This window comes from Elaeis guineensis, chromosome 1 (assembly GCF_000442705.2).
Source record: "Elaeis guineensis isolate ETL-2024a chromosome 1, EG11, whole genome shotgun sequence".
Taxonomy (NCBI): Eukaryota; Viridiplantae; Streptophyta; class Magnoliopsida; order Arecales; family Arecaceae; genus Elaeis; species Elaeis guineensis.
This window is the reverse complement of record NC_025993.2, coordinates 88,094,913-88,110,359: the sequence shown is the minus strand read 5'-3', so window position 1 is coordinate 88,110,359 and position 15,447 is coordinate 88,094,913. Positions and strand designations below refer to the sequence as shown.

The 15,447-nt window shown below is 31.0% G+C and overlaps 1 pseudogene; it reads left to right on the top strand.

The window, feature by feature from the left end:
* LOC140856169 (uncharacterized) overlaps positions 1 to 1,558 on the top strand; it is a 68,049-nt pseudogene extending 66,491 nt beyond the window's left edge.
* The last annotated feature ends 13,889 nt before the right edge of the window (positions 1,559 to 15,447 follow it).

Here is a 15,447-nt window from a genome sequence, read left to right as displayed (position 1 = left end):
TAGTTGTGATACTTGAGAGATTTCATTTACTGATCCTATATATGTTGAGAGGTCATAACATTCATCTGATGATGAGACAGAACATCGATATTGCAATTTACTGAAAGATTGCGATCAAGAACTATATCCAGATTATAAGAAATTTTTAATTTTTTTTCCTTCTGCATCTATTCCATCTGAAATATTTGAAAATAAATGATTTGGCAAGAGTTTTATTATGCTGCTTCAGTTATTAAAGGATGTATTTTATGAGGGTACCGTTTTGCCAACATCTTCTTATGAAGCTAAGAAAATAGTAAGGAATTGGATCTTGGATATAAAATAATTTATAGTTATCCAAATGATGGTATGTTGTATCATGATAAAAATGTTAATAAAGAATCATGCAATATTATAGATCTTCACGATGGGCATCACATAAGAAGATGATGATATATTGAACGAAATGAATGCTGCATAGAGTAAGAAAAAATTGACTAAAGTTTTAAATTATTTTCTTTTAATACCTAGATTGAAAAAGATCCATACATTATAGAAGATAGCTTCATTGATGAGATGATATGATGAAAGTCGTACAAAGGATGAAATGTTAAGATATTCAGCTGATAGTTTGGCATAGAAAGTATTTGATGATAGGCATCTTAATTTGGCCTTAGATATTTGTAGTGTTAGATTGGATTTAGCTACTGATAGCTTCAATCCATTTTAGATATTAATTCTACTTATAGTACTTGACCGGTTATTTTGATTCCATATAATTTGCCATCATGGATGTGTATGAAACAATCTTCACATATTTTATCGATGGTTATTCCAAGTGATAAGGGTCCAAGCAATGGTATTGATATTTTTTTTTCAATCTTATTAGAGAAATTGAAATAGCTATGGGAGGGTATCAATGTATTTGATGCTTCAAGTAGTCAGACATTCAAATTTAGGATAGCTCTTATTTAGACTATCAATGATTTTTCTATATATGCTAATTTATCTAGTTGGAGCACTAAGGGGCGTATTGCATGTCCCTCTTGTGGAGAGTCTACCTATTCACATTGGTTAAAATATAAAGAGAAGTTATGCTATATGGGCCATCATCGATGGTTGGAAGCCAACCATTTATTTCAATTTTAGTTAGATATATTGGATGGTACCATAGATATTGTTGCGACCTACCCCTATACCACCATCTAAAACTAAGATTCTTAGACAAATGCATGGCATCAATCACCGATATGGTAACATTTCTAAATATTCTAAGAAAAGAGGAAGGAAAGATATTAAAAGCTCAATGAATGAAGGATTGACAGTGGACATTGCTTGCAATATTGATGCAAGAGCATTTGAGGATGCTGGCAACTTCTGTGATATTGATGATTATGTAAATGAAAGTGAAAATAATGATAACATAATGGTAGCATCTAGACATAGAATTATTAAGCAATTATGGAAAAAGAAGAGCATTTGTTTGATTTACCTTATTGAAAGTATAATCTTCACTCTAAGAAAAGAAAGTTTTTATGACAAATTTATTTGTGACGGATTGTATTTTCATCGCAAATAAGACTATTTACGATGAAAAATTATTTTCATCGTTAATAATAAAATATTTATGATAATTTTTTTCATCATAAATAAATTATATTAGTGATGAAAAAAATTTATCATAAATATAAATTATTTATGATGATTATTTTTATCATAAATAATAAAATATTTATTTTAATTTTAAATTTTTAAATATTAGTGATGAAAATAGTTTCATCATAAATAATATAAGTGTTTGCGATGAAAACTCACTTTTCATCGTAAATATTTGTTATTTACGATAAAAAATTTTTGCCACTAATATTTGAAGAAAAATAAAAAATTTAAAAATTATAGATTATTTATAATAAAAGTTTTTCATCGTAAATAATGAGTATTATCGATGAAAAGTAATTATCCATCGCAAATACAAGCTTATTTATGATGAATATTTTTCATCCCTAATATTTGAAAAAATAAAAAATTTAAAAAATTACAGATTATTTGCGACACAAAAGTTACGTTGCAAATACTAGAGTATCGATGACGAAAATAAATTTTTCATCATAAATATCAATTATTGATGATAAAAATTTTCATCGCTAATATTTAAAAAAAATTAAAAAATTAAAAATTATAGATTATTTATGATGAAAATGTTACATCATAAATAATTGAGAGTTTATGATGGAATACTAATTTTCATCACCAAATATGAGATGATTTATGATAAAAAAAAATTTATCGCTAATACGTGAAAAAAATAAAAAATTTTAAAAATTTAAAAACTAAAGATTATTGGTGATGAAAATTTTTTTATCATAAATAATTATATATTTACAATGAATATCAACTTTTCATTGTCAATACTCTAATATTTATGATAAAAAAAAAATTTCGCTAATATTTAAAAAAAATTAAAAATTTTAAAAATTTAAAAATTATAAATTATTTGTGACAAAAATGTTACATCATAAATAATCATGTATTTTTGACAGAATACCAATTTTCATCACAAAATATGAGATGATTTATGATGAAAACTTTTTATCGCTAATATATGAAAAAATTAAAAATTTAAAAATTATAGATTATTAGCGATGAAAATTTTTTCATCATAAATAATTTATATTTATGATGAATATCAACTTTCCATCATCAATACTCTAATATTTATGATAAAAAATTTTCATCGCTAATATTTAAAAAATAAATAAAAATTTAAAAATTATAGATTATTAATGATGAAAATGTTACATCATAAATAATCAAGTATTTATGATAGAATGCTGATTTTCATCATAAAATATGAGATGATTTACGATAAAAATTTTTCGTTGCAAATACGTGAAAAAAATAAAAAATTTTAAAAATTCAAAAACTACAGATTATTAGTGATAAAAATTTTTTAATCATAAATAATTATGTATTTGTGATAAATATCAACTTTTCATCGCCAATACTCTAATATTTATGATGAAAAATTTTTATTGCTAATATTTAAAAAAAATTTAAAAATTTAAAAATTACAGATTAGTTATGACAAAAATATTACATCGTAAATAATAGGTTACTCATCTATTTACGATAAAAATTTTCATCGCTAATATATTAAAATAATAAAAATTTAAAAAATTTAAAAATTTCAGATTATTAGCGATAAAAAAAAAATTTTCATCGTAAATAGTCAATTATTTGAGACAAAAATATTTTCATCATCCATATTTCTCAAAAAAGAAAAATTTAAAAAATATAAAAATTATTTACGGCAATACTTTTCGTCTTTAAGTTTCTTTGAATCTGTCTTATTGCTCAATTTTATATAGATTGTTGGTTTTATAAACTGATCAGAGGTCATAAAGTACAAAGATCTTGGATCTGCCCAAGAACATAGAAAAGAGATGATACTGGATTTTTATATGTTAAAATATGATCCACAAAAAGGTTATCCAAAGATTCTCGAATATATACCAAACTAGTCCTCCTAAACATTTTTAAATAAAAGCTCTTCTAAACTTTTTAGTAGTTGTATAAGTCATTTACATGATGATGTAATTAAGTCATGCATAATAGGTATAATGTTCATCAAGTTCAAAATTTATAATATTGATTGATCATGTCTAAATAGCAAGATATCTTTTATGATAAATCATATTAATTATGGTGTCTCCATCTAAGTTACTTTAATAAAGAAAAAAAATTGAGCATAATTAATATCATACAAAATAATAATATTTATCATAATTTTTTATAATAAATTAGTATTTTTTAAAATATTTAGTTACCTATAAATTATTTTAAGTTTAATTAGAAGGTATGAAAAGTAATTTTGAGCATTTGGTTATCTCAAAGGACCAAAGTCAGTTCCCAATCTAAGGATCCAGATTCAAAAATACTTATAATGACTTGGACTGATAAGAACTAAAATGAGTTCTACTCAAGTAATCAAATACTCTTAACTCAAACTACAGTTGATACTACTAAAGTATACTTTTCATAGTATTAAATGAAACAAATTTAAATAACAAAAAAATGAAACTAATAGAATATGACTATATAGGGTGGATATGTGTTGCATAACTTAGTGAAAAAAGACTTGAAACTTAGATTTAATATAAAAATAACTATATAAAAATAACTTAATATCTTTTCTAGTTTATTCTTGCTTGAGGAAGAGAAAAATTTATATCCCATGAAATCACATATCTTTTTCAAATTACAAAAACAATACCCTCTGTGCATATGCCTAACTACAATAAATATTATTTATCATTACCATTTATTTTAAAAAGTTTCAAAAATAGAGATTGGAGGAAACTTGATTGAGATCCAATATATTTATTAACTAATTTTGAGCCCCTACATTGTGTGCGGGTTCTAGGTCATATAACGGATTATTTTTAAAATATATATATAGCAAAATAATGTCCATTCAAATTTTTTTCATGGAAAATAATTAGCGATAAAAATTATTTTTTATTACTAATAAGATAATTAATGATGAAATATTTTATTTTCATCGTAAATCTTTTGAAAAATTGGGGTAATTTTTTTCATCAAAAATTATGAGCGATGAAAATCTTTTTCCATCACTAATAACCTAATTAACGATGCAAAGTTTTTCATCGTAAATTTTTTTTTTGGTGGGAAAACTTTTTTAGTAGGAAAATGAGGTAATTTTTTTTTGACAAAAATTATTAGCGATGAAAATTATTTTTCGTCGTTAATAGTGTTATTAACGATAATTTTTTTTTCATTGTAAATAATTTTTTTGGTGTAAAATTTTTTTATCGAAATTTTTTTTTTCTAAATAATTAGCGATGAAAATTTTTGTCGCTAATAGTTCACATCCCATCGCACGAAACCCTTCTTCTTACCCCCCCTGTTTCGTGCGAAATCATTCTTTCCCCCTTCCCCTCTCTGCTCTTCTCCCTCTCCCCTCCGTCGCTTCCAGCCACTGTGTCCGCCACCATCCGCATTCATCCGCCGTCCACCGTCACCGTCCATCGCCGTCCACGGTCCCGTCGCTTCCCGTTCATCACCGTCTGTCGTCGGAGGTAATGATTTCTTTTTCTTTTTTTTTTTGGTGTTTTCTCGGGCCACCCGGGGGCTGACAGGGATGGGGCCGGAGATGGGTAGATTGGGATGGGGCCGGCAGGGATGGGCTGGCGGCAACTGAGATCGGGCCGGTGAGGATGGGGTCTGGGGCCGGAGATGGGGGCCAGGGAGGGTTTGGGATGAGATGTGGCTGGTGGGGGATGGGCGAGGGAGGGGGCGGCCGACGGCCCTGTCTCTGTCGCCGGGGAGGGTGTCGGCTGGCGAAGATGGGGCTAGGGAGGGGGCGGCCAACGGCCGGGGGAGATGGGGCCGGGGAGGGGGCGACAGGGAGGGAGGAAGGGAAGAGAGAAAGGAGGGGGGGAAAATAAAAAAAGAAAAAGAAAAAAAAAAAAGAAAGAAAAAAAAAAAAGAAAAAAAGAAAAAGAGAAGACAGGGGCAGGGAGGGGGCGGTCGGTGGTGATGGAGACGGGGCCAGAGAGGGTGTCGGCCCGCGGAGATGGGGCCGAGAAGGGGGCAGCCGACGGTCGGGGCAGACAAGGTCGGGGAGGGGGCCTGTCGGTGGCCGAAGGAGACTAGGCTGGGGATAGGGCCGCTAGCGACCGGGGAGATGAGGCCGAAGAGGGTGTCGATCGACAGAGATAGGGTCGGGGAGGGGTCGACTGGGGGAGATGGGGTCGGGGAGGGTGTCGGCTAGTGGAGACGGGGTCGAGGAGGGGGCCTGCCGGCAGTCGAAGGAGATGGGGCCAGGGACAGGGGCACTGGTGGTCGGGGTAGATCGGGGCTAGGGAGGGTGTCGGCAGACGGAGATGAGGTCGGGGAGGGGCCGGCCGGCGGTCGAGGGAGATAGGGCCAGGGAGGGGGCCTACCGATGATCGAAGGAGACCGGGCCGAGGACAGGGCCACTGGTGGTCGGGGGAGACAGGGTCGAGGAGGGTGTCAGTCGGCGAACGGAGCTCGGGAGGGGGCGGTCGGGGGAGATGGGGCCGAGGAGGGTGTCGGTCGGTGGAGATGGGGTCGGGGAGGGGGCGGTCGGGGGAGACGGGGCTGGGGAGGGTGTCGACCGATGGAGACGGGGCCAAAAAAATTATTTGATTAATTATATTTATTGCATAAATTTTTTAATATTACTACTTAAATTATTTAATTATTTAATTAATTATTTTTATTCAACTAACATAATGCACATTGCTGTTACTTATTATAATTTAATTATTTTATATACTATTTTATATGCTTTTATTTATTATAATTAAATATAAAAAGTATTTCTATTTTTAAAAAAATCTATTGAAATTTTTGATGAAAAAATTTCAATGTAGAATTATTTTTTTTGATAAATTAGAAATCCATCTTCGAATGTATATTCAGAGATGGTAGTTAAATTGTATTGAGCTGTAGATTTTCGTTCAAGAGTCGATCTTCATCGAGATCGACTCTTGAATATCCTGTATTCAGATTTTTTGGAAAAATAATAATCATATTATTGTTAATAGTTGATATTTTATTTCATTATGTGGTATTCAGTAGTTATCTGTCTATTGTTCTTTGGGTATATAGTGGAAAGGGTGCGTAGGCATCATATTCACATCGTATACTTGGAGAACCATAGAGAGATGCTGCTGAAATTTTTATAATAATGAGACAAAATATCTACTAATAACAATAATAAGATTATTACTTTTCTGAAAGGGATAGGACCACACCTGTTAGTAATGATTTGAAATGGATAGGATCATATATTTTTACTTCATTAAATTGATGGAAGGATATTTTTTGTGTTACTGTTCAGTCTGTATTTTTTATTATGTGTTGTTTTGTTTAAAGTGATCCGTGTCTGGATTCGAATCGAGATTTTGGTCAGAATTCGGATCACGATTCAATCCGAAATTTGGATCGAGATCCAAAATACCACTGAACCTTCTTTTTGTTATTAATGATTTTCTATTTATTGTTAGATGGATATCAATAAAAATTGGATGAATGCTAGAGGTATTTTTTTGTCTGAATATCGAAAAAGAGTTCGAGATTTTATTGAGTTTGCACGGCATAAGGCTGACAGTGTTAGTCAGATAAAGTATCCATGCAAGAGATGTGTCAATATGGTATATCATCACATAACACTTGTTGAGGAGCATCTGCTATATTATGGTATGGATAAGAAGTATACTTGTTGGATATGGCATGGGGAGGGTGATCCGAATGAAGTGGTGCGTAACGATGACGATACTGAAGATGATAGTGATGCTGCTGGATCTGTCAAACATAGTGGTATAGGAGAATTATTAGATGATTTACATCAGGGTGCTTGTTCAAATATATGTATGAGTACTACTGCATCTGAAAGTAATTTTGATCATGAACATAATATCCGGCTTGAGGTAGAAGAGACTTCTGAACAATTTACAAAGCTTGTAAGGGATGCACAAGAGCCACTCTATCCAAATTGTATAAAGTTTTCCAAGTTGGAGTTTTTGATAAAATTACTTCATGTTAAAACCATGAATCGATGAAGTCAGACGTCATTTGATCAAATTTTGATATTAATTAAAGCAGTTCTTCCCGATAGAGAGAGACTTCTGAAATCATATTCTGAAGCAACAATATACATGTGGGAATTAAGACTTGGCTATATTCCTATACATGCCTGCAAAAATAACTGTATATTATTTTATAAGGATAACGAATAGAAAACTAAATGTCCAAAATACAGTGAGCCTAGATACAAAACTGATAATAAGAAAGCAAAGAAGATACCTCAAAAGATTTTGAGATATGTTTCATTGATTCCAAGACTAAAAAGTTGTATATGTCTACAAAGACAGCTGAAGAAATAAGACGGCATTATGAGCAGCAGGTTTTGGAGGAGAACATACTTAGTCACCCGATCGACTCTTTAGTGTGGAAAGACTTCGATGTAAAGCATCCGCACTTTGTGAGTGACCCGCGCAATATCTGGCTTGGTCTAGTGACAGATGGATTTAATCCCTTTGGCAATCTGAGTACCTCTTACAGTATGTAGCCTATAATGCTAGTTGTATATAATGTGTCACCTTGAAAGTGCATAAAAGAATCATTTATTTTTATGTCACTATTGATTTCGGATCCGAAAGTACCAGATAATGAAATTGATGTATATCTACGATCTTTAATGGATGATCTGAACGAGCTATGGAAAAATGAGGTACAAACATTTAATTCTGTGAGTCGAAGTAATTTTAAGTTGCATGCTTCGATTCTATGGACAATAAATGATTTTTCTGCATATGGAAACTTATCTAGATGGAGCACCAAAGGATGTCTTTCATGTCCAATATACAATAGGGATGCATCCTTCTTACATTTAAAGCACGGATGAAAAATATTTTTCATAGGTCATTGACGGTTTCTCCCTGATAATCATTCTTGGAGGATCCATTATAATCAATATTTTGAGGGTAAGTCCGACCGACATCCATCACCTAAGGAATTAAGTGGAGCAAAAATTTTAGAACAACTTGAAGTCATTGAAAACATCCAATTTAAAAAAATATCAGGTACTCACAAGCGGAACTATACTGAAGCTGAGCTGAATTGGATGAAGCGAAACATCTTTTTTGAACTACTATATTGGAAGCAGCTACTACTTTGTCATAATCTGGATGTAATACACAATGAAAAAAATATTTATGATAATATCATCAGTACTATATTGAACATCACAGAAAAAATAAAATATGGTACAAAAGCTCTCCTTGATTTATAAAAAATGAGAATCGATCGGAGTTGCATTTAGTTCGTTGAGGTGAGAGATTTTTTATGCCACCTGTATGTTATTTGCTATTTGATGAGAAAAAAAATTTTTTGTGGATGGTTCAAAATCATAAAGTTTCTTGATGCATACACTTCAAACATATCGCAGTGTGTTGAGAACAACGACGGTAATATCTCTAGCATGAAAAGTCATGACTCCTATGTGATGATGCAATGTTTGCTTCCTGCGGTCATGCGTGGCTATTTGGATGGTGATGTTCAAACTGTATTGATTAAGCTGGGAGTATTCTTTTGAGAACTGTGTTGTCGAAAATTGAAGATTAACTTACTTGAGAGATCTGAGAATGATATTGTACTCATTCTTTGTAAGTTTCACCATTATTTTTTGATATTATGGTGCATCTGGCTGTTCATCTTCCAAAGAAAGCTCTTTTGGTCAAACCGGTACATTATCGATGGATGTATCCTATTGAAAGGTAAAAAAATTATACACACTTTATCATATCAATTATAAGATATAAATATATTTCTAAAATTTAAATTTATTTTTATTTACAGATTCTTATGTATCTTAAAAAAATATGTGTGCAATAAAGCAAGGTCTAAAGGGTCTATAACAGAAGTATATGTAGCTATGGAGTGTGTCATATTCTGCTCGATATATCTTGACGATATCGAAATAAGATTCAATTGTATAGATCGTAACGCAGACCGTGAATGGAGTGATAATGAACCGACACTGTCTATATTCAAATAAATATTTTGACCTATTGGTGCAAGGAGATATGAATTTATGGACGTGAATGAGCTATCCAAGATATACTTTTACGTTCTAAATAATTGTAAAGAAATTAAAGATTTCATTGAGTAAATACCATCTTAGCATACTGTTTAATATTTTAAGTAATTTTTTTATATCGATATAACTGCAAAAATAATAACTTGTTGCAGTGAGCATAAGAGTATACTATGTAGAGAGAATAATACGAATGCTGATGATCAATATAAGAGAAAATTTATAAAATAATTTGGTGATCTTGTAAGTTGCATTAGTGATATATTATTTATTTAAGTATAAATAATATTATTTGAACCAACATAATTTTTTATGTTATGGTGTGAATGAAACATAAGTATTTCAATAAAAAAATGGGTGCGACTGATGAGTTGTATGATTTAGCATGTAATCCCGATCGAAAGGTTAATCACTATGCATCCTGTATCATTGGAGGAATGAGATTTCATACAAGAAAGCTTGAGATGCAACAATGGATCCAGAATAGTGGGATTGCTATAATAGGATATGAAGGAGAAGAAGAGATTGAATATTATGGTGTACTGGTAGATATTATAGAACTGAAGTATGGGTCCAGTAATTCTGTATTCTTGTTTCAGTGTGAATGGTGGGATATTAGTAATAAAAAGATTGGTATTCATATCGATTCACACTTTATCAGTGTAAATTTTGCACAAATATGGTACCAAAATGAGTCATATATTAGCAACTCAAGCGAAACAAGTAATATATTTGAAAGATCTAAAATATCGAGGTAATTGACATATTGTACAAAAAATAATACCTAGAGGCGTATATGACATACCAATCCAATTAGAGATGAATAAAAATTCAAATTTACATGAAGAGAAAACTTTTCAGCAAGAAGAACAAATATTAGCCGAGCTTTTTGTTGATGAAGAACTGATAACGGCACCTTTGAATAGGACTGATCTACCGTCCAACGAAGTTGAAGCTGATTTTGTATTTAATTTTGATAAGTCAGAGGGCAACGATCAGTTGATAAATGATGATGAGATAAAAGACGACACATATATCGATTATTATGATTTGGAGGAGGATCTACACATCAAGAAAGATATGAATATTGATGAGTAGATCTATATTCTTCATTCAATCTTCTCTTGCAATAATGGTATGTGATATAATTGTATTCATTAAAATATAATTTATTTTTTATTATTATTATTTAATATTATATTTATTTATATGTCAATTATTACAGATATGGCACCAGGAGACAGACAACGACGTTCGCGTTCACAGTCTACCCCGAAGGTTGAGGTGCCTTCATCGATCTCCATTGCCGCACCGGCTCTATTGCCCTGCACTGGTAGGTCCCAGTGAGGTAGGTTCCAGTGAGATGGCTCCGAGTGATATTATTATACTTTTTATATAATAAAATTTGATTCTTTTATTTGGATAGCTATCATACTAATGATTTATTTATTATTATTTAAGGTCAGTCTTCATCGGTAGTGAGGCGAGGGCGAGGTCCATCGAAGAACCTCGCTTTTCAGCACCCGGGACAGCATCTCCGTATCGAGATACCAACCAGCTACACCAGGCCCATTAAGGGATGGTGCGAGCTGTGGCAGACTGAGCTGGACATCATATGCTGCAGCTATGCCTCTGTGACGCCTTTTGATTGGCGTCACATTCTACCAGCTCAAAGAGAGATTTTCTACATCCACTTACAGATAAAATAAATTATATTATGAATATTTAATTTGTATAGTATTCTTCTAATATTTATTATTGGCAGGGTGTATTCGACATCATTGATTTGAGGAGGATCGTGTGAGAGGAGCGTGGACACTCATTTATCGTTGCATTTCAAGGATTATCGCCATCACATGCATCAGCATTGGTACCATGTGGTGCAGGATCATGGGGAGGAGGCAGTGCGGCAGTAGCCCTATGACAGTATCACTATGGATGATTGGACTGTCATATACCGGCATTACGAAGATCTGGCATATCAGGTTATGCATTCAACTTCTTCTTTTTTTAGAGTTTAATGATTGAATCATTTATTCTTAAATTAAATTTGTTATCTACTAATTTGATGGGTAACTATACTGAGAAGATATGCCCAGAATACTATGAATCGGGTGAGACAGACCGTACCGCATTATGAAAGTTCGAGGTCATTCGCTCGTCACATGGAGCACATGGTAGATAATTTTTAATTTTTAATTAACATATAATTCTCTAATTATTTAAAAAAAATTTAATTAATTCTCAAATTATAGAGAGATGCTGAGAGTGGCGAGTTTCTTAGTAGGATCGATATCTACCAGCGGATCCACCAGTGACGATCAAGAGAGTGGACGACGGGGAGCCAGAAACTCTTTATAAATTTTTTCAATTATTTTTTTATTCATAGTCTGATTTTTATTATAAAATTAAAATAGCTATAATTTTAATTTTTAAGATCGTATGACAGACATAAGATCCCAACCTATCCCTGAGGGTTCGACCGCACCCACAGACGATGAAATCTATGATTAGGTGCTTGATACGAGATCCTATTATGTTAGGGGTCCAGGGTATGAGATCACTGCTCTCTCATCCTCACGCTCATCTAGGGCTGACATCCATTTTACGTGCGAGGCTTGGCTGATGGAGGTGCAGAGGTAGGCTGTCGTGGATCGACAGCAGGCTGAGCAGCGAGCTCAAGAGTTAGCTGCACGCGTCGATGAGTATCAGCAGCTCCAGATCCAGATGATGGAGCAGATGGTGCAGATGAAGCAGATGAAATAGCTGATGAGACAGCAACAAACCGGTTCGAGCTCTTTCGAGCACTCTCCTTCCCCAGCTCGTTCTCCAGATGCCGACACTTGACGGCTTCTTCATGTACCTTTTTATTTTTATTTTAATTTTTTTATAATTTTAATTTAATATAATAAAATAATAAAATTTATTTATCAATTTATTGTATAAATTTTTTATTTTAATTTTTTAATTTATGAAAAATATTATAGTTATAAATTAAAAATATATATTCATAAATTATTTTTTAAAAAAATATGTTTAAATTATTAGTGATGGAATTATTATCGATGAAATATTGGTCATCAAAAATATTTTAGTATGATAATTTAATTTTTTAATAAATATAAAATTATTAAAATTTTATATATAATTAATAGCGATGAAAAATTATTCATCGTAAATAATTATTAGTGATGGAAATTTTTGTCAGAAATTATCATATTTATGATGTAAGTTTTTCATCACTAATATTATTTAAATTTAGTTTTTAAAAAATTTATTCTTAAATTAATAGAGATAAAAAAATTTTATTGCAAAAAAAGCTATTTACGACGTAAATTTTTGTTGCTAAAATTTTTTAAATATTTTATTTCAAAAAAAAATTAATTAAATTAATAGCGATGAAAAAATTTTTATCGCTATTAATTTTTTATTTATTAGTGATGTTATAATTCATCGTAAATATTTTTTTAAACGATTAAAATTTTTCATCAAAAAGTTTTTAACGATGAAAATTATTCATCATAAATAAATATTGTTAGCGATGAAATATTTTTTCATCATAAAATATTATCAATGACGTGATTATTTAGGATAAAAAATTAACGATAAAAATTTTGTTACTAATAACTATTAGTGATGAAAATAGGTTATTAGCGACGAAAAAATTGTCTCTAATAACCTGTTTTGTTGCAGTGCTTCTTAGGCAAAATCTTGATGTGATGTATATAGAGATGAATGCTTGTGATAATTTGACTGAAACATTGTTGAATCTTGATGAAAGAGTAAAGATAACTTAAAAGCACGTCTAGATTTGAAAGAGTTAGGTATTAAATAAGAACTTCATCCTAAAGTGCTTGCTAATGGTAAAATTTATATATCTCCTATATGTTACATAATGTCCACTTGAGAGAGATTTTTTTCTAAAAAATATCAAGGTTCCTAATGGGTATGCATCCAATATGTCAAAATGTATAAATCTCAAAGAGCAAAAACTTTCAAATCTTAAAAGTCATGATGATCACATTTTGATGCAAGATATTTTTTCATTGGCTTTAAGATCATCAATGCCAAAATAAGTTATTGCCATTGTTGCTCAATAGTCATTATTTTTTGAGTTATGATATTCGAAAGTCCTTAATCCATGAGAGCTTAATCAATTAGAGTCTAGTATTGTACTTAAATTTTATCATATGAAAAAGATCTTTCCTTTCAGATTTTTTACTTTCATGGTTCATCTGCTTATTCCTTAGTTGTAGAAGCTAAACTTAGTAGATTGGTACACCATAAATGAATGTATCCTATTAAGAGATGATGTTGCTAAACTATATAATTATAATTTATAATTCTTTACTATAAGTAATGTCACATCATATTGATGTTTCAATAAATTTTTAATTTTTGAAGGTATCTTATGCATTTAAAGGATTATGTACAAAATATAGCTTATCCTAAGGGCTTGATTGTAGAAGAATATATTGCTGAGGAGTGCTTGATATATTGTTCAAGATATCTCAAAGATGTAGAAACTATTTTTAATCAATCTTAAAAGAATTGTGATGTTATCAACGATGCAAAAATTTGCAAGTTCTCACTGCTAAAAAAGTTTTAGGGAAGATTGAAAGTATTATTTTTGAAGGTATAAGCATATCATTATGTGTTACTCTATAGTAAATAATATCTCGATATCGCAGGTTAGTATAATTATACATTAATTTTTTTCATTATCATTATATATAATATTCTTAATCAATAAATTAATTTTCTTATAGTAAATTTTTAGTTGCTTAGAGATGATCAAACCATAATATTCAACCCAATCCAAGGATTGAGCAATGATGGTTGGTCGAGTTATTTTCTAATTATACTTTTTAAACAAATTAGTCATATATGAGAGAAAAAAGATTAATTTTGAAATATATTTATTGATATCAAATAATACATTAATAATTTTATCATGATTTTTATGTATCAATGATGATAGAGAGTAACTACTCAGATGAATTAATTATCATTGCTCGAGATCTTAATAATATTGTCAACAAATAAAATGATTTCATTTTTAATGGATTCCAATTTCATACAAAAGAGTAGAAAAAATTTAGAAAAATCAAGAACAATAGAGTTATAGTGGAAACAGATAGAAAGACTTATTATAATGTACTTACAGATGTTTTTGAGTTGGATTATTATAAAAAATTTATAGTATTATTTTGATGTGATTGGGTGGATATAAACTCGCCAAGAGTTTTGAAGCAAGATATAAAAAGGTTTATACTTATAAATTTTTCAAGATTGATCCATATCAGTTTGTTATTAAAGGATGATCCATTCATTTTTTTCATCTCAAGCTCATCAAGTATTTTTTATATAAAACTCAAAAAATAAGAAATGAGTTGTTGTTATGAAAATGAAATTTAGGGATTTGTATGATATGAAAAAAAGATAAGAAGTAGAGAATGATGAGACATATACATAATGTGTGCCTTATAATCTTGCCTCAATTAATGATCTAAATGCTACAAGCTTGGTTAGGATGGATATTGAAGGAGAAAATATTGACTAATTTTTAATTGGTAAGAGATATTTAAAATGTGTATATGTTGTATGAAATATTGTATTATGTTATCACATTCATTTAGTAAATCTTGCTTTTTATTAGCAATTCAATTAATATTATATTTATTATTTGATAATTTTTGTTCCCTGATTTTTATTTCTATTTGTGAATACTAAGTGATATGATTCCTCGATGCAGACGATTCTATCGTATTGAGTTACAGACTTCCTAGGATGGACCATATTTTGGTTAGCCTCGATAGTTG